Here is a 22,511-nt window from a genome sequence, read left to right as displayed (position 1 = left end):
GTAGCAGTCACAAGTTGTGGATTCACAGTGGCCTTGAAGTCCACGCAAAGTCTCAGTTTTCCGGAAGGTTTTGGCAAAATGACTAAGGGTGAGGCCCAGAGAGAAGCCTGCACACGTTCAATTACACCTTGAGATTCTAACTCGGCCAATGTTCGTGCGACCTCATCACGCAATGCGTGGGGAACATTGCGCGCTCTGAAAAATTTCGGTTGCGCGTTGTCTTTCAGTTCCAAATGCGCTTCATAGTTCTTAGCGCAACCAAGGCCCGGTGCAAAAATGTCTGCAAATTCTTCACAAAGACTAGAAACACTGGCGGAAGGCACAGTCTGATTCACTGATAGGACCTGATTCACTATAGACAAATTAAACAAGTGAAACAAATCTAAACCAAACAAGTTCACTGCACTAGAGGAACGAAGAACATAAAATGACACAAGTTTTGTCTGTCCCTTGTATGTTGCAAGAAGGCTGCACTGTCCTAACACAGGGATATGCTGTCCTGAGTAACTAGTTAACGTAACATTTGCGGCACGCAATGGCGGGGCGCCCAGTTGTTTGTACGTGTCGTGATTGAGCAATGAAACTGCAGCTCCGGTATCGAGCTGGAATGGTATCACTTTTCCTGCAAAGTCTAAGTCCACAAAAAGTTTATTGTCTTGTTGACGACAAGAGGGACTGTCTCGTGCAATGTGAACTGAGACAGGTACAGAAGCACTTGCGACTTTACGGGATTTCCGGCGACGTCGACGCACACTTTGGGTGGGACGAACACAGTCACTGTTAGCTAAAGTGTCACTGGACGGGTGGGCATGAACTACATGAATGTCCATGGGCGAAGGTTCACGAGCCTGATTGTCCTGGGTTCGATTCCGGCGCGAAGCAAAGGGCCTGGAATTTGTGTGATTGTCGGATCTTAACTTTTTCTGGCAAACACTTTGTACATGTCCTTTCTTTTGACAGTAAAAGCAAATAGCTTGGCGTGACGGGCAATTTCCACGCGAATGTCTAGTGGCACACCGCGGGCAAGATTTCACTGCATTTGCTTGCTTACGCGGCGCACGTGGTTGCAAGCGAGGCGGCCGCTGCGAAGTCGGGCGCGAGGGCCGCTTAGCGTCCCGTGCAGCGGGCCCGGCGGGCCGATTAATGTGACACACTGCTGGCGAAGTTTCAAATGATTCCTGAGCAAAGTCAAGTGTGTCTTGCCTGTCCAATATGTCTATCACTTGTTGCAGGGAGGGATTAACTAGCTTCAAAATCTGTTCCCTTATGCGAACATCAGAAACGTTCTGTGCAATTGCATCACGCACCATAGTATCTGAATATGGGAGGCCACATTCACAGGCAAACGCGCAGTCTCTAGTAAGTCCTTGCAAAGTTGCTACCCACTCCCTGTTAGTCTGACCGGCCGTACGTTTTGTACGAAAAAACGTATACCGTTTGGCAACTACATTTACTGTTTCTTTGAAATAGGCATCTAAAGCAGACAAAATTTCCTCGTAGGACAGAGTTGCTACGTCGCGTCGGGGAAACAATTTCACTATCACCCGGTAGGTAGACACACCGACACAAGAAAGCAAAAACGGCTGCCGCTCTTTACCTTGAATTCCATAAGCAGTGAGGTGGAAGTTGAACTGATCGGCCCACTCAGTCCAGCTCTCGTTATGGGCCTCAAAAGGCCTAAATGGCGGTGCGACAGCGTTGTGTGGCTGCGGTAGCGATGAAGCGGCTGCCGCCGCATCGGTTTGCAGCGCACGTTGACCCTGGACGAGCTGTCCAAGGGCTTCCAATAACGCCTGCGTCTGCTGATTCTGCAAGCGAAAAAATTCGGACAGTACATCTGGAGAATGCGGCGAAGCCATGACACAAGCAAATTAGAGAAAGTATAACACAAAGACTGCAACGTGGGCGCGGCATCCCATCCTCGTCGCCAAAATATTGTTGTGTCGATTCCCTAAGGTCTCGACACAATGAGTGGCTAGGTGCACGCGAAACTAACGCAGACGGGCGTAAATTCTGAAACAGGAGACTGGATGAAAAACTATAAAGAAAAGAAGAGAGATTGTCATCTACTTAACTTTTAATGATGTTCTTCTTGTTGAAATACATCTCTTGCATAGTAGTAAGCAATTAGCAATGATACACATGGTGCCTTGCTAGGTAGTAGCGATGGACTAGCTGAAGGCTATTTAATCTGTCTCTCGGCAAATGAGAGGAATACTTGATAGGTCTAGTCGCAAGCTATGTCGTCCGTACAACTGGGGCGAGGTCATGTCCGTGTCTTGTGACCTGCCATGTGGTGGCGCTAGGATCGCGAGTACACAGTGGCGACACGCGGGTCCGACATGTACTACAGGACCGCGGCCGATTTAAGTTACCACCTAGCAAGTGTGGTGTCTAGCGGTGACACCACAAACAGTACAATGTCGGTGTTGACGAGCACAGGCAAGGCATAAAACTGTGTGTCGTGCGGTCAAGAAATTTTGGTCTTATGTCAAAGCGGTAGGTGGAGCAAAACAAAATGTCCAGACGCTCTGTGACCAAAATTGTAGTGAAAGAGAGAATTACAGACTAAAGGCCGAAATACTAAATGTCTTTTTCCAAAGCTGTTTCACAGAGGAAGACTGCACTGTAGTTCCTTCTCTAGATTGCCGCACAGATGACAAAATGGTAGATATCGAAATAGACGACAGAGGGATAGAGAAACAATTAAAATCACTCAAAAGAGGGAAGGCAGCTGGACCTGATGGGATACCAGTGTGATTTTACACAGAGTACGCGAAGGAACTTGATGCCCTTCTTGCAGCGGTGTATCGTAGTTCTCTACAAGAGCGTAGGATTGGAAAAGGGCACAGGTCATCCCCGTTTTCAAGAAGGGACGTCGAACAGATGTGCACAACTATAGACCTATATCTCTAACGTCGGTCAGTTGTAGAATTTTGGAACACGTATTATGTCCGAGTGTAATGACTTTTCTCGAGAATAGAAATCTACTCTGTTGGTATCAGCATGAGTTTCCAAAAAGACGATCGTGTGAAATCCAACTCGCGCTATTCGTCCACGACACTCAGAGGCCCATAGACACGGGATCCTAAGTAGTGTAAGTAGGCTGTTTAGGTTTTTTTATTGGTAACGCCACGTAGCGCTCTGTATGAAAATCACTGGGTGTGCTGTGTGCAGTCTGTGGCTAGTTTGCATTGTTGTCTGCCATTGTAGCGTTGAGCAGTTGGCTGTTAACAGCGCGTAGCGTTGCGCAGTTGGAGGTGAGCCGCCAGCAGTGGTGGATGTGGGGAGAGAAGTGGCGCAGTTTGGAAATTTGTAAGACTGGATGTCATGAACTGCTATGTATATTATGATTTTTCAACACTATTAAGGTAAATACATTGTTTGTTCTCTATTAAAATCTTTCATTTGCTAACTATGCCTATCAGTAGTTAGTGCCTTCCGTAATTTGAATCTTTTATTTAGCTGTCAGTAGTTGGGGGGGTTGTTTTGGGGAAGGAGACCAGACAGCGAGGTCATCGGTCTCATCGGATTAGGGAAGGATGGGGAAGGAAGTCGGCCGTGCCCTTTCAGAGGAACCATCCCAGCATTTGCCTGGAGTGATTTAGGGAAATCACGGAAAACCTAAATCAGGATGGCCGGACGCGGGATTGAACCGTCGTCCTCCCGAATGCGAGTCCAGTGTCTAACCACTGCGCCACCTCGCTCGGTCTGTCAGTAGTGGCGCTCGCTGTATTTCAGTAGTTCGAGTAACGAAGATTTTTGTCAGGTAAGTGATTTGTGAAAGGTATAGGTTAATGTTAGTCAGGGCCATTCTTTTGTAGAGATTTTTGAAAGTCAGATTGCGTTGCGCTAAAAACATTGTGTGTCAGTTTAAGCACAGTCATGTATAATTTTTCAAAGGGGACGTTTCAGTAGGTGCTGCGTTTCTTGACTTCCACAAGGCGTTCGATACAGTTCCCCACAGATGTTTAATGAACAAAGTAAGAGCATATGGACTATCAGATCAATTGTGTGATTGGATTGAAGAGTTCCTAGATAACAGAACGCAGCATGTCATTCTCAATGGAGAGAAGTCTTCCGAAGTAAGAGTGATTTCAGGTATGCCGCTGGGGAGTGTCGTAGGACCATTGCTATTCACAATATACATAAATTACCTTGTGGATGACATTGGAAGTTCACTGAGGCTTCTTGCGGATGATGCTGTGGTATATCGAGAGCTTGTAACAATGGAAAATTGTACTGAAATGCAGCGAATTGACGCATGGTACAGGGAATGGCAATTGAATCTCAATGTTGACAAGTGGAATGTGCTACGAATAAGAAAGAAAGATCCCTTATCGTTTAGCTACAATATAGCAGGTCAGCAACTGGAAGCAGTTAATTCCATAAATTATCTGGGAATAGGCATTAGGAGTGATTTACAATGGAATGATCATATAAAGTTGATCGTCGGTAAAGCAGATGCCAGACTGAGATTCATTGGAAGAATCCTAAGGAAATGCAATCCGAAAACAAAGGAAGTAGGTTACAGTACACTTGTTCGCCCACTGCTTGAATGCTGCTCACCAGTGTGGGATCCGTACCAGATAGGGTTGATAGAAGAGGTAGAGAAGATTCAACGGAGAGCACAGCGCTTCGTTACAGGATCATTTAGTAATCGCGAAAGCATTACGGAGATGATAGATAAACTCCAGTGGAAGACTCTGCAGGAGAGACGCTCAGTAGCTCGGTACGGGATTTTGTTGAAGTTTCGAGAACATACCTTCACCGAGGAGTCAAGCAGTATATTGCTCTCTCCCACGTATATCTCACGAAGGGACCATTAGGAGAAAATCAGAGAGATTAGAGCCCACACAGAGGCATACAGACAATCTTTCTTTCCACGAACAATACGAGACTGGAACAAAAGGGAGAACAGATAGAGGTACTCAAAGTGCCCTCCACCACATACCGTGGGTGGCTTGTGGAGTATGGATGTAGATGTAGATCGATGATGTTTCGTTGAATGGTTCGCACTCTGACACTTGTTGATAGCCCAGCATTAAAATATACGGTAATTTGCGGAAAGCTTGCACTTCTGTCACTTTGAACGATTCTCTTCAGTCGTCATTAGTCCTGTTCTTGAAGGATCTTTTCCCGGCCGCAGCGATGTCGGAGATTTGATGTTTTACCAGATTCCTGAGATTCACAGTACACTCACACTTCATCGCTACCTTCGAGGTGTTGTATCCCATCGCTCCTGCGGCGATTGTAGCACCATGTTCAATCTCACTTATATCTTGATAACCTACCATTGTAGCAGCAGTAACCAATCTAACAACTGCTCCAGACACTTGTGATATATAGGCGTTGCCAACCACAACACCGCGTTCTGCCTGTTTACATATCCCTATTTTTGAATACACATGCCTATACCAGTTTCTTTGGGGCTTCAGTGTATTTCTACACAGAAAAGTTACACTGTAACACTTTAAAAACTGATAATAAATCGCTACATATATATCGGCAATTGAGTACCCAACTCGCTTTATTTGTTTATTAGACCCAGAAAATATTAGATACAGGCTCTCAGGTAGATGCCATTTTCCTTGACTTCCGGAAGGCGTTCGATACAGTTCCGCACTGTCGCCTGATAAACAAAGTAAGAGCCTGCGGAATACCAGACCAGCTATGTGGCTGAATTGAAGTGTTTATAGCAAACAAAACACAGCATGTTGTTATCAATGCAGAGACGTCTACAGACGTTAGAGTAACCTCTGGTGTGCCACAGGGGAGTGTTATGGGAACATTGCTTTTCACAATATATATAAATGACCTACTAGATAGTGTCGGAAGTTCCATGCGGCTTTTCGCGGATGATGCTGTAGTACACAGAGAAGGTACAGCAAAATGCGGGAAGATCTGCAGCGGATAGGCACTTGGTGAAGGGAGTGGCAACTGACCCTTGACATAGACAAACGTAATGTATTGCGAATACATAGAAAGAAGAATCCTTTATTCTATGACTATATGATAGCGGATCAAACACTGATAGCAGTTACTTCTGTAAAATATTTGGGAGTACGCGTACGGAACGATTTGAAGTGGAAAGATCATATAAAATTAATTGTTGGTAAGGCGGGTACCAGGTTGAGATTCATTGGGAGAGTCCTTAGAAAATGTAGTCCATCAACAAAGGAGGTGGCTTACAAAACACTCGTTCGACCTATACTTGAGTATTGCTCATCAGTGTGTCATCCGTACCAGGTCGGGTTGACAGAAGAGATAGAGAAGATCCAAAGAAGAGCGGCCCTTTTCGTCACAGAGTAATTTGGTAAGCGTGATAGCTTTAGGGAGATGTTTAGCAAACTCAAGTGGCAGACTCTGCAAGAGAGGCGCTCTGCAATGCGGTGTAGCTTGCTGTCCAGGTTTCGAGAGGGTGCATTTCTGGATGAGGTATCGAATATATTGCTTCCGCCTACTTATACCTCCCGAGGAGTTCACGAATGTAAAATCAGAGAGATTCGAGCGCGCACGGAGGCTTTCCGGTAGTCGTTCTTCCCGCGAACCATACGCGACTGGAGCAGGAAATGGAGGTAATGACAGTGGCACGTAAAGTGTCCTCCGCCACACACCGTTGCGTGGCTTGCGGATTATAAATGTAGATGTAGATGCAGACAACCATACAATGTTGTTTACTAATTTGACTACAATGTCAGATCTACGGCACCCCAAAATTAGGAATGTAATTTGCGTCACATTCGTGGACCATATACTGCTTACTCTAAACAATGACGTGGGCCACACATTCACCAGGAGCGTGGAATTTAACGTTTGGGACAAAAAATGTAAAACATTTGTTGATGGTATGCAAAATGTTTAACTATGAATTTACAACTGCACTTACGATGTTGTAGACAGAACACGTTCGTACTGGTCCGCGGTGGAACGGACCGCCCCGCTCGCTCGCCGCCCCGCCGCTAAGCGCAGCACGTATCAACAGCCCGCGGCCTTGTGCAAGTGCCGCCGCCGTGCAAACATCTGAAGAGCGGCGCTGGCGTCTAATTAGCGCCCAACATTTCCCCGTGGGAGGGACTGTTGATTAAACTGGGTAGCCAAGACCCTCTCAGCTGCTGCGGGTCGCCTCTCAGCCACCACGACAGGGACCTGTCTTGTGTACTCACCGAAATTGCAATTCCTGCAGGCGGTACAACTGTTTACTAAAAAGATGTAGTGTGTTCGAAAATGAGCCACGTAGTGCATTTTCAGATTCAGATATTTTACAAAACAGCATTATGTGCCCTGTAAATTTCGTGAGTTGTCCACGACATTTGTCTCTTAACTTGATGTAGCGCAGAGAAAGTTGGCGAAGTGACTGGAGAATTGCGTGACAGCTTCCATAGTCTGATGGGTGAGCGTAGCTGTAGTTGAATATGTTGTCAGTATGCTGTAGTGTTACAGACCTTTTATATTTCTCTGTTAGGACTGTTTTGTAGATCTCAAGTGTCGTATGTAGGAATGAATACGATAGATTCCCATGTCAGCTATCTTGTGAAAGTAGGATCCCCCGATTAGGCAAGAAGAAGCACAAACCATTTTCATATCTGCCACAAAAATGAATGGGGAATTTGAAAAATTCTTATCGGTCTTACTTCCAGACTGGGGAACTGGTTTTACTTTGTTATGAAATTATAAATTAAAATAGAAAAGCTGCCCTCTGATTTTATGTGTACCCGAGGGACAGAGATGAAAAGTAGATGTCGTTTTCTCCTTCGTACAGGAGTAATTTGGAGAGACAGTAGTTTCAATGCTGGCCACTGTTAGAGAGGATCCACCAAGCGTAGGGATACCTTCCGCAGAGCTAACAGTTCTGTAGAATTCACTCAGAACTAGCTTGCGAGATCGACATATCTTGTAGGAACGACCGATTAGGATGGAGATAGAAAACGGAGTCTATACTTTCGGACTAGTCTTTTCGTACTGGGACCGAGTTTTTAAATAGGACCCAGCAAGGTCACTCGACCTGATTTGTTGGCTGTCAATACACTGCGACAGCGTAGTCAGTTTCTCTCACAAACCTCCTTGTGACAAGCGCCATTCTGGCTGAAGTCTGGCTGCAAGTACACACACACGTATAGGCATAGCGTGAGCCTTTGAAAATCGAGTATGGCGTTTGCTATTCACGAGAAGTTAATGATCTACACGATTTACGCGAGCGGAAAGAAACCACCGGCCGCTGTCTGCATAACACGGTGAGAGGTTAAGGCTAGGTAACACGCATTCAGACTCCACTACTGCTCCTCATTGCTAGTATCTCTCTTTCGTCTCGACCTGGGTTTCGTAGTTATCTTGTTCGTTTTATTTTAAGTATTCCTGATTAATGCGGAATATATTTCAATTAGTTGGACAAGTTTGGGTTCGTCCCTTTGTTACGCCTGTGCTACCCCCATTCTTGCTCATTTACATCCCACGAGAAGAACTGATTAATCGATGTTCAGATCGATTTATTGACAGCCGTAGGCAGGATCGACATACTTTCAGGGCCGCACATTGCACCATCACCTCCTTTTAGTTCCACTTACTAGACGGATTTGGGGTAAATGAGGTTTACCACCACAATAGTAGCTTGCGAACTACGATGAGCACTTCCATAATGGACGTTCAATAAGTAATGAAACACATTTTTTCTCGGGCAGTTTCGGTTCAGAAAACGCGGAATTTGTTGGGGGACATCGTGGAATATTCTCGCTTCAGCTTGTAAAGTTTTATGAAGTTCCGATAAGTGGCACCGCTGTACGAAGCCTTCAAAATGGCATTTGTAACAAAGATGTGTTCAAAGCAGAGAGTTTCTTTTGACCAAAACCCTGAATCTCAGATATTCAGAGGCGCTTGCAGCATGTCTACGGAGATCCAATAGTGAACAAAAGCACGGTGAGTCGATGGGTGAGACGTCTGTCGTCATCGCAACAGGGTGGCGCCAACCTGTCCGATCCCCCACGTGCCGGGCGACTGCACACAGCTGTTATCCCTGCAAAGTTGGTAACTACGGACACTCTCATTCGAAGCGTTCGCGTGCGTGTGCTACACTGTTTCCAAACAACGGAACATTCAAACTTCTCACAATGAAGCCAAGGATAACACTACCGCGGCAGTTTGCCTAAATATGACTTAAACGCACAGTATATGTTACCCTCTGGGAGGATTTTTAAAAGTTTGACCGTGTGTTACTTAAGAGACAGAGGGAATCGAACATGAAGTTCGTAACAGTAGAAGTTGGTAGACAAAAGAAAGACTAAAATTTTGTAAGAAATTACAGTAACAGAGCTCCTGTAAATGAAATATCAAACGGTCGCCAGCCTAATTAGCGTTAATAATGTGGAAACATTATTTTAATGAATCTATTTTTACTCTTGAAAAAGCAACTTTCATAAATCGTTTCTTAATCAAGTGCAATCAACACCTACAATAACCAGACGAACTACACAGTGGGTAGCAGTAGTTGTCAACAGCACAGTTAAGCAATCACCGAAATGGAAAAGAGGCTTTATCCCTGTTAACCACAATCTTCACTTCTGTCTTTCACTAATTTGGCACGGGAATTGTTCCCTATGACATACACAAGAGTAAGTGGCATCTGGTAAGAATTCAAATTTGACTAACACATATATACGCATCACAAATGCAGTAAGATAACACTGTACACATACATTTTATATATACACTTTTAAATAATCACTTCTAGTTTCTTTAGCTAGAAAACAACTATTCAGTTTGAAGATTAAAAATAGTCTTGATCGCTACTTATTTATATTTATTGGAGTGACCGGTTTCAATTCTATTTAAGAACCATCTTCAGACTCCAGAACGGTGGGTGGACTCCGTGGGCATGTTGCGACGACCCTCGACGCTGGAATAACTGCAGTTATGACCGAAAGGGTTCAATAAGATCTAAGATTTCTCATCCATAATATTAAACTCGTGCACATTAAGGTCGCCGTAGTATTTCACCAACGTACAGCTAATGCACAAGTGTAATGTACGAAACGCTTGGGACGAGAAAAGCCTCCGGCGCTAGAGAATGCCATAGTCCGATCCACGAACGATGGCGTTTCGTGCATGTCGAGACACGGACGGGGATTGCATTGTTGACGATTCCAAGCGACAGCTGCGGTACGCGCTTGCGCGTGCTTTTCGCTTGAAGAAAGAGTACATCCTGCGAATTAAGTCTCTCACGTGCTTATGCGGAATTTATCACTTACCACTACAATAAGCGATGTCATCTCGCAATAAATGGAATTGAAATTCACTGAACAAGTCGCTACGATCACCTTTAGTGCTCGCATTGGCCACGGGATTCACAGCAGAGCGCTCAGACCACTACTGAGCTCTCATTGGCTGTCGGAGAACACGTGACGTAGGAGAGCAGAACAAGGGTCAGAAGTAGAAATAAGGAGAGGGGGGGGGAGGGAACAAACTACTGGGAGTGAGGAAAGGGAGGGGGCACTAGGAGAGAAAAAGGCACGACACCAAGGAATGATCACATGAGGAAGCAAGCGAAGCCATGGATGTCGTTACTATCTGTTTTCCAAAGACCGCACTAGCGGAAATGCAGTAAAACAGAGTGGCGCGTCGCGACACGGCCAAATATTGTTTATATGAAGTGTGAGTCAAAACGCATTACGCGGCAGTGGATCTGCTTCGCACAGTACGGAGAGGTAAATTAGACTAACTGGCCAACTATGACGCGACACTGCACGCCACTCAAATTGTAGATCTTTTGACATGCGAAGCGAAAGTTTATTCCTCAAAATGACGTTAGAACAGGAAAAGTTAATTGTAGTATAAGTGGATATCCAGATTTATATGACCTAAACGAACAATGTATGAATAATCAAAATATCCACGGGTGTACTGTCGGCCTACAGTGTCCAACGGGCACAGTATTTCGGCGATCATACATGTCGCCATCATCAGGTGAACTGACGCACTGAGCTCCTATGAACGTGCCGGCAAGGAAATCCGTACACAATGGCTGCTCAGAGGGAACTGAGTTCGGTCACGGCGGCGGCCGATTTAAATACCCTCCGCCCGCGGCGCGCTCCCTCCGCCGTCCGCGCCCCGCGCCACGGTCGCGCGGTGGAACAGATTGCGACGGCGCCTGAGATGACGTCGGTGTGATGGCTCTGTCCGCTGTGGTCGTCACAACTATACGTTTGCTCGATTCACTCTTGATTAACCCAATCGTTGGTTCCCAAGCCTTGCTAAGATAATAGCCACAGTCACGGTTTATGAGATCGTCATTGGTGCGAATTTCGATGGCCTAACAACGCTGTCCCAGTATCTCGACGTCTGTACCAGAATCCTCGTGCCTTCGTACTCCATAGCGTGATTTTCCGACAAACGATGTTCAGCGACCGCCGACTTGCTCGGATACATCAGTCGAGTGTGCCTCTGGTGTTCACGGCATCGATCCTCGACGGTACGCATCGTCTGACCACTATATGACTTGCCACATTGACACGGAATCTGGTACAAAGCCGGAATTCCTCAAACCGAGGTCATCTTTGGCGCTCCCCACCAGTGCACGAGTTTTATTCGGAGGACAAAACACAGTTCCGACCCTGGTGTCTCTTCAAAATGCGGGCGATTTTCCCCGAGAGTGCGCCTGTATATAGAATAAACGCAGTGCCTACCTCCTCCCTCGTGACTTCATCCATCTCCACAGGTTGTGCTGTAGTGGTTGGGCGGAGAGCACGTTGAATCTGCCACTCTGAGTACCCATTTTTTCGAAATACAGTTCTCAGATGTTCCAATTCCTGGGGCAGACTCTGCGTGAGAGATAGTGCGCCCTTCTCTTGACCAAGACGTCAAGGAAAGGTAATTTACCCTCCGGTTCAGTACCCATAGTGAATTTGATGTTGGGGTGTATGGAGTTTAGATGTGTAAGGAAGTCAAGGAGTTTATCCATACCATGTGGCCAGGTGACGAACGTGTCGTCCACGTAACGGAAAAAGCAAGTAGGTTTCCATTCGAATGACGACAGGGCTTCCTCCTCGAAGTTAACCATGTACAAATTCGCTACCACCGGTGAGAGTGGGCTACCCATGGCGACTCCCGACACCGGGTCGGAACTGTGTTTTGTCCTCCGACTAAAACTCGTGCACTGGTGGGGAGCGCCAAAGATGACCTCGGTGTATATTGGTCAGACGATGGGTACCGTCGAGGATCGATGCCGTGAACACCAGAGGCACACTCGACAGATGTATCCGAGCAAGTCGGCGGTTGCTGAACATCGTTTGTCGGAAAATCACGCTATGTAGTACGAACGCACGAGGATTCTGGTACAGACGTCGAGATACTGGGACAGCGTTGTTAGGCCATCGAAATTCGCACCAATGACGATCTCATAAGCCGTGACTGTGGCTAATATCTTAGCAAGGCTTGGGAACCAGCGATTGGGTTAATCAAGAGTAAATCGAGCAAACATATAGTTGTGACGACCACTGCGGACAGAGCCATCACACCGACGTCATCTCAGGCGCCGTCGCAATCTGTTCCACCGCGCGACCATGGCGCGGGGCGCGGACGGCGGAGGGAGCGCGCCGCGGGCGGAGGGTATTTAAATCGGCCGCCGTCGCGACCGAACTCAGTTCCCTCTGAGCAGCCATAGCGTACGGATTTCCTTGCCGGCACGTTTACAGGAGCTCAGTGCGTCAGTTCACCTGATGATGGCGACATGTATGATCGCCAAAATACTGTGCCCGTTGGACACTGTAGACCGGCAGTACACCCGTGGATATTTTGATTAGCAAATACACTGGGAGAAACTCAAGAATCAATGGATCCTGATGCAGTTTGGAATTCCTCTGTGATGGTCTGGATAGATGCCTGCCCATTACACATTATGGTGCTCTTCAACTCTCGGCGGTCCCTGTCGGTCAACAGACGAGGTCGGCCTGTGTGCTTTTGTGCTGTACGTGGCCCTTCACATTTTCACTTTACTATCACGTCGGAAACAGTGGACCTAGGGATGTTTTGGGGTGTGGAGACATCGCGTACAGACGTAAGACACAAGTGACATCCAGTCACCTGACCACGTTCGAAGTCCGTGAGTTCCGCGTAGCGCCCCATTCTGATCTCTCACGATGTCTAATGACTACTGAGGTCGATGATATGGAGTACCTGGTAGTAAGTGGCAGTACAATGCACCCAATATGAAAAACGGTAGTTTTTGCGGTGTCCGGATACTTCTGATCGCATGGTGCAGTCACCAATGTTCATACAAATAAATTTATAGTCTTCTTCCTCAAATATCAAAGAATTTATCACATCCATATCACATCCATATCACTTCCGTCCACTTTGCTTGGTGGCTGCCGAACGACTTGGAGTGCTGTTCCGCTCAGTGGTCTTACATTGAGGCCCTCGTACACGCACCAGCTGACCGACGGATTGACTGACCAATAGGACGTGTGTAGGTGCTGTTGCCAACCGACCGACCAACTTTTCTTGTCGGAATGTCCGTCGGGTAAGCCCACACGAAACACTCCCCATCTTCACGCACTCCCACTAATCCGAATAAATTGTGCGGTGTGTAGTACTCTCGTGTGTAGTGCTGTCCCGCTCGAAAGTTTGTCTTTTGTCACTTCGTGCTTGGCCGGATGTTCATAGTTCCGGCGCTTTGAATTCGCGCGGCCGTCCACCCGACGGCAACTTGAGTGGCGCTATCCTGCAAATCGCCTCTACGTTGACGGTGGAGCGCCCTCAATGAGAAGCGTGGAATGCTTGAGGCAAGCATATAGCCGCTGCTGTATCTTGGAATTAGTTTTAGTGAACGTCTCCTGTTTGTGAGCCGACGTTGTGGTGTACGGTAGCACGGCGCTGTAGCATGGAGTGTTAAACGTTTCTGTTTTGAGAACACAGCATTTGTGGGCAGTAGTGAACTGCCAATTCCAACTAGTTCTTTGAACTAACCGTCTGTAGGAATTGTTTTATTGTGCCTGTGGAACTGAGAATGCCGAAGCGGGCATTACGCGTTGAAGGAAGGTGTTTTTTATGTTGGCTGGTGATTTATACTGTTTGTCGGTGAGAGTTGTCAACGTCGTCGAAGCAGTAGGTCGCATTTTTTCCTGGCGAGCCTTCTAAGGTGATACTGGGTGATGAATACACATGAATTTACTATATTTTGATCCGTTACTGAAGCCTTCGGTTTTACTGCGTCACCGAGCGTTCACTTTTGATGTGGACTTGGGATCGGTAGTGCAAGGCATTTTGACGGTATTACCGACAGACAACTTTGAGAATTGCGTTAACTGCTGGACGGTCATCGCTACAGAACAAATACGGCTGGGTGCAACGGGTTTTGTGCAGCACCGATCAGCGCGGAACAACGTTAGTGTTATTTTAGTCTGATGCTAATTGGTGTCACGAATTGTGGGCCTTTTAACTGTTGCGTCATTGTCTTGTCACTTGCTGCTAGTGGACTGCTTTTGCCGAAATTCCGGAAACTTGTGGTTTATTCATTTGTTTCTATTTTTCTCACTGCGGCCAGGGCCGACAGCGTTGCTTTACACCAGTACATTGGAATATGGTTACATCTTCCCAGTGTGTATTGTCTGTGAAAGGGGTATCTAACTTTGCTAAATTATTGAAACGTTTGCTTCTTCCCCTATATGAACGATGCAGTGAAGGTTTTCCCTGTAATATTAGTCATGGTTAAGGTGTTTTTATCCCATAAGGATTACAGGGATCAAAAATTAAGCGCATGATAGTGATTTCCCGCGTGACACTTAGTAAAACAGAGGCGTTAAGGCGCGGGCATGTCAGCTTGCAGTTTCACTGTTGGTCAATGTATTTACTTTTTTCTTTACTTTTCTCTTTAAGATAATTTAAATCAGAAGTAAGGCTGTTAGCAAGAATTCTTTAGCATAAGTTTCCGTTAAGCTGCGCTCAACCATCATGTACTGCGGCGCAATTTCTTTGGGTTGTGGTGTTTGGGCAGTAGCGAGTTAAATAGCAATGCTGCATGATAAACCGGTACGGTGGGTATTAGTAATTTGGTTGTACGTGTGTGTTTGTAGTGGTTGATGTCTAATGTGTGTATGTCCTATGTATTTGGGTTACGTGTATTTGATTTTATTTCTTACCAGTTTTATTAAAAGACGATTATCGGATAAAACTTTCATTCATGAATAGATATGCTTTAAAGACAGTAGTTTCAGTCTGTCAGGATAGTGTAACATCCACGTGATAAATTTTTGGCTACAGTGCGACGAGAGGAAATTATGCCTCTAACAGTTATAAACAATATCTATTTGACGTATGAAAAAACAGTGAAAACTTTTAAATATTAATTATTTATATAATATTCTATGATATAATTGGACATATCGATGTGTATCATACAAAGACAATGATAATTGTAAATTGCTTTTATGATCTGCGGTTGTCTTCCTTTGTTTTTACCTTTTGTTGTTTGGCTTTTGTAGGTTTCGGACGCATATCAAGCTGAAGTCTGTTAAGAAATTGTAATTATTTGTCAATTATTACTTGAAAATAGAGTTCATTATTATTATAAATGAGTGAATAATTATTTGTAACTTTAATTCCTCTCTCAGTAAGCATTATCTGTGTAAATTATTTCTTTCCGCTGCAAGGAGCGCAGCCATTGATGATAGCGATTTATATCGCGTTTTTGTCTGTGTATTCCTTAGAAACAAATCAAATGTTTGCTTGATGAAGTCTAAATAGTGCACAATACGAAAGTAGATTTTATAGCGTTTAATAACCATTTTAAATATTTACTTATTTGCTCTAAGAATAGAAAGTCTCTATCAATTGTCTGCCGTCATCTTAACAATTATCTCAGCGGCAAATTCAAATTACGCAACTCTGCAGACATAAATGCCGAACGTAATACAAATGTGTAAAAATAAATGTGCACCGGTGGTTCCGAACTCATTTTAATGAAAATGATTGGAATCAGATTGGTTCTTTAAAAACAGTGCTCATAGCACGATCGTTATAACAAACTTTTCTAGCTGATGTATGGAGCCGAAATTAATTACGCATTTCCATTTACAAATTAGTTAAATACCAAACCACTGAATAACACAGCGAACGCCACAATAGATGTTTGAAAAAACTTTTCTAAGTTGTTGAGAGCTTAAAGGAAATGAAATAGCTTTTGTTATTTGAATTCAGCTTTAACTACCCGCGGTACTTTCATAGTCACTATGTTTTGCTGTTGGATTACGTACTGATCATTATGGTTAAAGGCTCTCGGTTTATTGTAAGCAGTCCGTGGCCATTTACTTGTCTTAGTTGACTACTTGGAGAAACTGCGTGGTGCCCAACCTGTCCCCATGAGCTGATGGTCCTGCAACTACGAGGCCGACGCCCTGTAGTCTAAGAGTGCTTCACCTGAGGGATGTTTTTGTTAATAAAGCGTATTCAGTTCAGTCTCGTCAGTTAATTACCCCAGCCCTCCACTCCCAAATGCAAAAAATCTTGCACATAAGCAGGAACGTATTTTTTTACCTCGTTAGCCCTAAGAACCACATGACCTGAGAGTCTTCGTGCAATCTACCTTACTCCTTTGTTTCAATTGGACGAGAGCAGCTGTCGTGCAATGGCGTACAGTAGCTGAGTGACAGTCCCGCATGATCAACGGCGTTCGATATAATTTGCATTGTTAGGAGATATAGTAAAAGGGAAGCCGTTACATCCATATTATTGTTTATTCTCAAGGTATTCCTTAGTTCAGTTTCACTTTCTATTAGTTACATTATTTTGTTAGGTAAAGATTAGTTAACTGCTCTGTTTATACATTTTTGCAGTATGACTTTGATAGAGGACAAGTTACTCTCACCTATTTTTCACATACGGAAAACTATTAAAGATTTCTTGAGTGAGACTCTAGAAAGTTAACGGCCTGAACAAACGTTGATGGAGCCTGGTAGGGCGCTAAAAGCATGAGGTATTTTCACCATTATTGGCTCATAGAAATAGCTTGTTGGAAGTTGAAAGTAATTGGCGGCGAACCCGTCCCTTAGTAAATCTTGCCAGACAGGCCCACAGCCGTACAGGACAGACAGGGCAGCCCTTCATCGAGACAGGACTCCAGGAGAACAATGCGACACTACATGCCACAGCGCCTGCAGAAGCCTGGGCTGGGGTGATGGTCTAAAGAAACGCGTCTACGCAGTGGAGTCGTAAACCGGAAATTGTATGCAGAGCCATGTGAAATAAAAATTCACATGCTTTCATGTTCGCCGATAGTGCAAAAAGGCCAGTGAACCACTTCCCTTGGTTGCCTTGGTTGTATAAGGAAACCCTGGGTCTTAGAAACGTTTAGAGATAGAATCTTTATTACACCACATAACTAGGACTAACAAGCTCAAAGATACAGGCGACTTAAGTAAATATCTTTTGATTGTATTTGTTTCCTGGTGGCTGTGGGAAGAGACACGTCAGAAAAATCCTCTGCCCCCCTCTGCGAAAACTTAAAAAAGCCAGTAACTGGCGGTTTGCCGGCCGCGGTGGTCTAGCGGTTCTAGGCGCTCAGTCCGGAACCGCGCGACTGCTACGGTCCCAGGTTCGAATCCTGCCTCGGGCATGGATGTGTGTGATGTCCTTAGGTTAGTTAGGTTTAAGTAGTTCCAAGTTCTAGGGGTGTGATGACCACAGATGTTAAGTCCCATAGTGCTCAGAGCCATTTGAACCATTTGAACTGGCGGTTTCTCTTTTCTCAGAGGCGCGGGTTTAACTCTTTCCCTGGTTCGATATGTTTGTTCTGTCGTGTTGGACGGGAGATTTAGCGGCTCTAGAGCCCTGTGATTGGCTCAAGATGCGGTGAAGGCAGTGTCGTTCGTGCACTTTGCCGGAGAACGGAATTTTTTCTGGAGAGGATCGAAGCAATCAGGTGCCAGACTTTGGTCTGGTGAGCACTTCTGGTCGAAGCTCTGGCATGTGTGGTTGGTACTTGGGAACTGTCCTGAGACTGACTGCACTTGCAAGTAGTTTAGACTGGGGAGGCTGTGGTGAAGTTCTTACTGTACCGGCAGTGTGACTTCAAACGTCTCTGACTACTCGTTTGCCGAGGGCACACGTATTCGTTTTTGGTTTACCAGTCTTGACATTTGGTATCATTGAGCGCTCTGTCGTATAAGTGAGCCAAACTGGTCCTTCGTACGACCGGCAAATGAGTGTGTCGCACACTGAAATATACCGTGATTTCAGGGCTCTGGTAGAGAGTAAATTGCGATCCGTCTGCCTGATCGCTAGACCGTGAGATTTTTGCATTTCTTTCGTGGCCGGGATCGGTTCACAGGTGCCGCCCCCACGCCTCACCTCCGCCGCACGCATCTCGCCAGCTGCAAGTTAGATCGCCACACGAAGTAAACAGGGTAACATACTGCCGCTCCGGCGTTGTCAGGGCGTACATATCTGTATCGCCACTTGCTCTCAGTTCCACCTATGTAGAGAAATTTCAGTAGCGTTGATCAATTAAAGTCTTCTCAGTGTCAAATCAATTCAGCTTGCATTATCCACAGTTTTAGGGCCAGAGTGATTGACTCACTGATCACCCAGCTAAACTTGAAACGTCCCCTTAGAAAAATTATACACGACTGTGCTTAAACTGACACACAATATTTTTAGCGCAACGCAATGTGACTTTCATAAATCCCTACAAAAGAATGGCCCTGACTAAATTAACCTATACGTTTCACAAATCACTTACCTCACAAAAATCTTCGTTACTCAAACTACTGCAATACAGCGAGCGCCAATACTGCCAGCTAAATAAAGGATTCTAACTACGGAAGGCACTAACTACTGATAGGTATAGTTAGCAAATGAAAGATTTTGATAAAGAACAAACAATGTATTTACCTCAATAGTGTTCAAAAGTCATAATATATATATATATCAGTTCATGGCATCCAGTCTTACAAATTTACTGTCTCTGTCCAAAACTCCGCCATCTCACTCCCCACATCCACCACTGCTGGCGCCTCCTCCAACTGCGCAACGCTACGCGCTGTTCACATCCAGCTGCCCAACACTACAATGGCAGACAACAATGCAAACTAGCCACAGACTGCACACAGCACAGCCAGTGATTTTCATGCAGAGCGCTACGTAACGTTGCCAATAAGAAAACATAAACAGCCTACTTACAAACTGTCTTTGCCATCCAAAAAAAAAATGGCTCTGAGCACTATGGGACTTAACATCTATGGTCATCAGTCCCCTAGAACTTAGAACTACTTAAACCTAACTAACCTAAGGACATCACACAACACCCAGCCATCACGAGGCAGAGAAAATCCCTGACCCCGCCGGGAATCGAACCCGGGAACCCGGGCGTGGGAAGCGAGAACGCTACCGCACGACCACGAGATGCGGGCTCTTTGCCATCCAGGCTCCACCAAGTGAAGAATTAAATCACCTGTTAGTTGTTCAAGGTATTCAATCTAAAAGTTGTTAAGTATAATCTGTGTCTGGTTTAAAGAGAATAAATGTTATTAGTACACTACATTTTGCCTACGTTCTCAATCAATTGTGTAGTCCCACTAGAGTTAACTTTCAACTTTGCCACTTGAGGTAATGAAGCCAAGAAAGCGTCCAGAGTGTTTAGATATGCCTGCCTTAAAAACCCTGTACAGTTATATCAAACACTCCTAAGAATGGCAGAAACGCTGTACTTGCACCCAGTCCCCACCATGATGACAGTATTGAAGAGACGAGCAAAGCAGAAATGATAGTCGTGCACAACAAGACGAAAGGGGATGTAGACATGTGTGAGATGTTGTGTGCTATCTACAACAGCCCAAGACACACTTGAACGATGACTTGCATTTGAGGTATGAATTCTTCAGTGATTCATGCTCATAAGAACCCAGACATCTGCACTTGATGAAGAGATATTCTGCACTTGTTGTCTAATCAGCTTGTTACAGAGCGTGAGCCTGAGGAGTCCTAAAATGAAAACATAGTAAATTAGATATTCGCAACCATGTTTTTATTTTTAGTTATAAATGTATATCAATGTCCATGTGGAATGACACTCCACAGCCGGCCGCGGTGGTCTAGCGGTTCTGGCGCTGCAGTCCGGAACCGCGGGACTGCTACGGTCGCAGGTTCGAATCCTGCCTCGGGCATGGGTGTGTGTGATGTCCTTAGGTTAGTTAGGTTTAAGTAGTTCTAACTTCTAGGGGACTTATGACCTAAGATGTTGAGTCCCATAGTGCTCAGAGCCATTTTTGACACTCCACAGTGACTACTAGTGGTACGAAACATGGCGCGACTACGACAGTGTTAATCAAGTAATATTTTGGCCAAAAGACTTTACTCCGAATTAGACAACATACATGCATACATTCACGCAAACGAAACTCTCACACGCATGACCACTGTCTCTGGCTGCTAAGGTCAGACTGCAACAGAGATGATGGGAGAAGCAGTCTGGGTGTTGGATGTAAGGAGGAGGCTGGGGCAGGGAGCGGGAGAGATAGCAGGCTAGGGGTTGGGGACGGTAAAGTGCTGCCTTGTGCGAGCATACAGGACAAGGTAGAGAGAGGGTAGGACAGCTGGGTGGTCAGGGGAGGGGGACCAGATAGCGAGAGAAGATTGTGAGTGCATTGACTGAATAGAGGGTTGTGTAGTGCTGTAGTGGGAACAAGGAACGGATTATGTGGGTGAAAGACAATGAATAACGAAGGTTGAGGCCAGGAGGCTTACAGGAACACACGATATATTGTAGGAAGAGTTCCCACCTGCTCAATTCAGAAAAATTGATGTTAGTAGGAAGGATCCAGATGTCACAGGCTGTGAAGCAGTTATTAAAATTAATCTTAGGTTGGGAATTGTGCTCTGCAGCTGAATGGTCCAGTTGTTTCTTGACCACAGTTTGTCTGTGGCCATTCATGTGCACAGACAGCTTGTTGGTTGCCATGAGTGTGTAGAATGCAGCTTGTAGATCACATGACTGGTTTGACAGGTGTCCTTGCCTTTGATGCGATAGGTGATGCTTGTGACTGGAGTAGGTGGTGGTGGAGTGGATGTAATAGACAGGTCATGCACCTAATCTATTACACGGTATATGAACCATGAGACAAGGGTTGGGAGCAGAGTTTGGGTAAGTTTGGTGAGCAGCAGAATACCCCGGTGGGAAGGATAGGAGGTACAACTGTCATTACATTATTATTAATTCATTGTATATGTATACATTTTATTCAAATAGGACTAATGTGTCTCGTAGTAACATTACGGACTACATTAATGACGTGGTTCCTATCAAACCAGTTTTGTTACGTCAAGCAGCACGTAAATTTGCTGGAAGTCCGAGGGCTGCACTTTTGATGAATGCATTCAGGTATGTTCAGGTGCAATTGATGTTTGATGTCGGCATGGAAGGATAACATTTTGAATATTGTAGGGTGTTTGCTAATTAGTTACTTTACTGTTATCTACAGATTTGAGGATGATTCGTGTTGAACCGAAACCGGTTATTAAAAAAAAATTAATCTGTCAAGATAGATAATAAATCTACTTGAAAACCAGTGATTCCGGGTTTTTCCATAAAAGATATTATGTTAACATTTGCAAAGAAAAACGATTTTTGCAGACGTTAAGGGAAAACTAAGTTTAAAATTCTGACTGAGCTTTATACTTAGTCGCAGAGTATCTTAGTAAGAACGCCAGTGAAATAAAACGATTTAATTTTTAATTTTCTGCTGTCGCTATTCACAATTTTTGAGGTAAATTTACGCAAACAGAAGTTATGTAAGTGCAGGAACAAGGTGTTTCTAATATTAAACGATGATTTTAGCGAGAAAAATAAATGAGATTCCATCAGTTAAGACCGACTAAAGTTGACAGCGCAGCAAGGTGAGAGGATATTAAAAATCTCACTCGGCATACATGGGCTGTGGCATAGGTGGCCAAAACTCTTAAGAGGTTGTTCCCGGCTTGGTAGACCAGTGTTTTATACCAAACTGTCCGACACGACTTTCCCTACACCAGTGTGGTACGTTGAAAACAGTTACCCCTTACACCCTGTATATACTTTTCCCGGTCGGTGTTCAGGCGAACATTGTCATGGAGTAACAGCTGCCCGAAATCGTACTTCTGAATCTGGATGTATTAAACCGGAAATGAATCCTGTGTTTTTAATTAACTTATTTAGACTGAATCTGATAGCCTAAGTATTGTCATAGATAGACAAGCAAATCACAATCAGGAATACTTGGAATAAATTCATCTTCCGACAAAGAAATGTGAGAATTTCGAAACCTAAACCTGGAAACGCAGGCAGTAAAAAACTCCATCAGGAGTTTGATATCTTTGATGGTTTTTCCCTCTTGTTAAATGCAATGTGGGTGGAGGCAGATTTGTTTCGCCGAAGGTCGCTTCAGAGTCTCAGAATCTTGGAAATCGATTTCCCGAAAATGCTGTGAAGCATCATGTCCCTGGATGGAGCATTTTAACCATTCCTGCGTAAAAGCCCTTTTACAGAGGAACAA

Source organism: Schistocerca nitens, chromosome 2 (genome assembly GCF_023898315.1).
Source record: "Schistocerca nitens isolate TAMUIC-IGC-003100 chromosome 2, iqSchNite1.1, whole genome shotgun sequence".
Classification (NCBI taxonomy): domain Eukaryota; kingdom Metazoa; phylum Arthropoda; class Insecta; order Orthoptera; family Acrididae; genus Schistocerca; species Schistocerca nitens.
The sequence above is the reverse complement of the archived record's forward strand: the minus strand, read 5'-3'. Positions refer to the sequence as shown.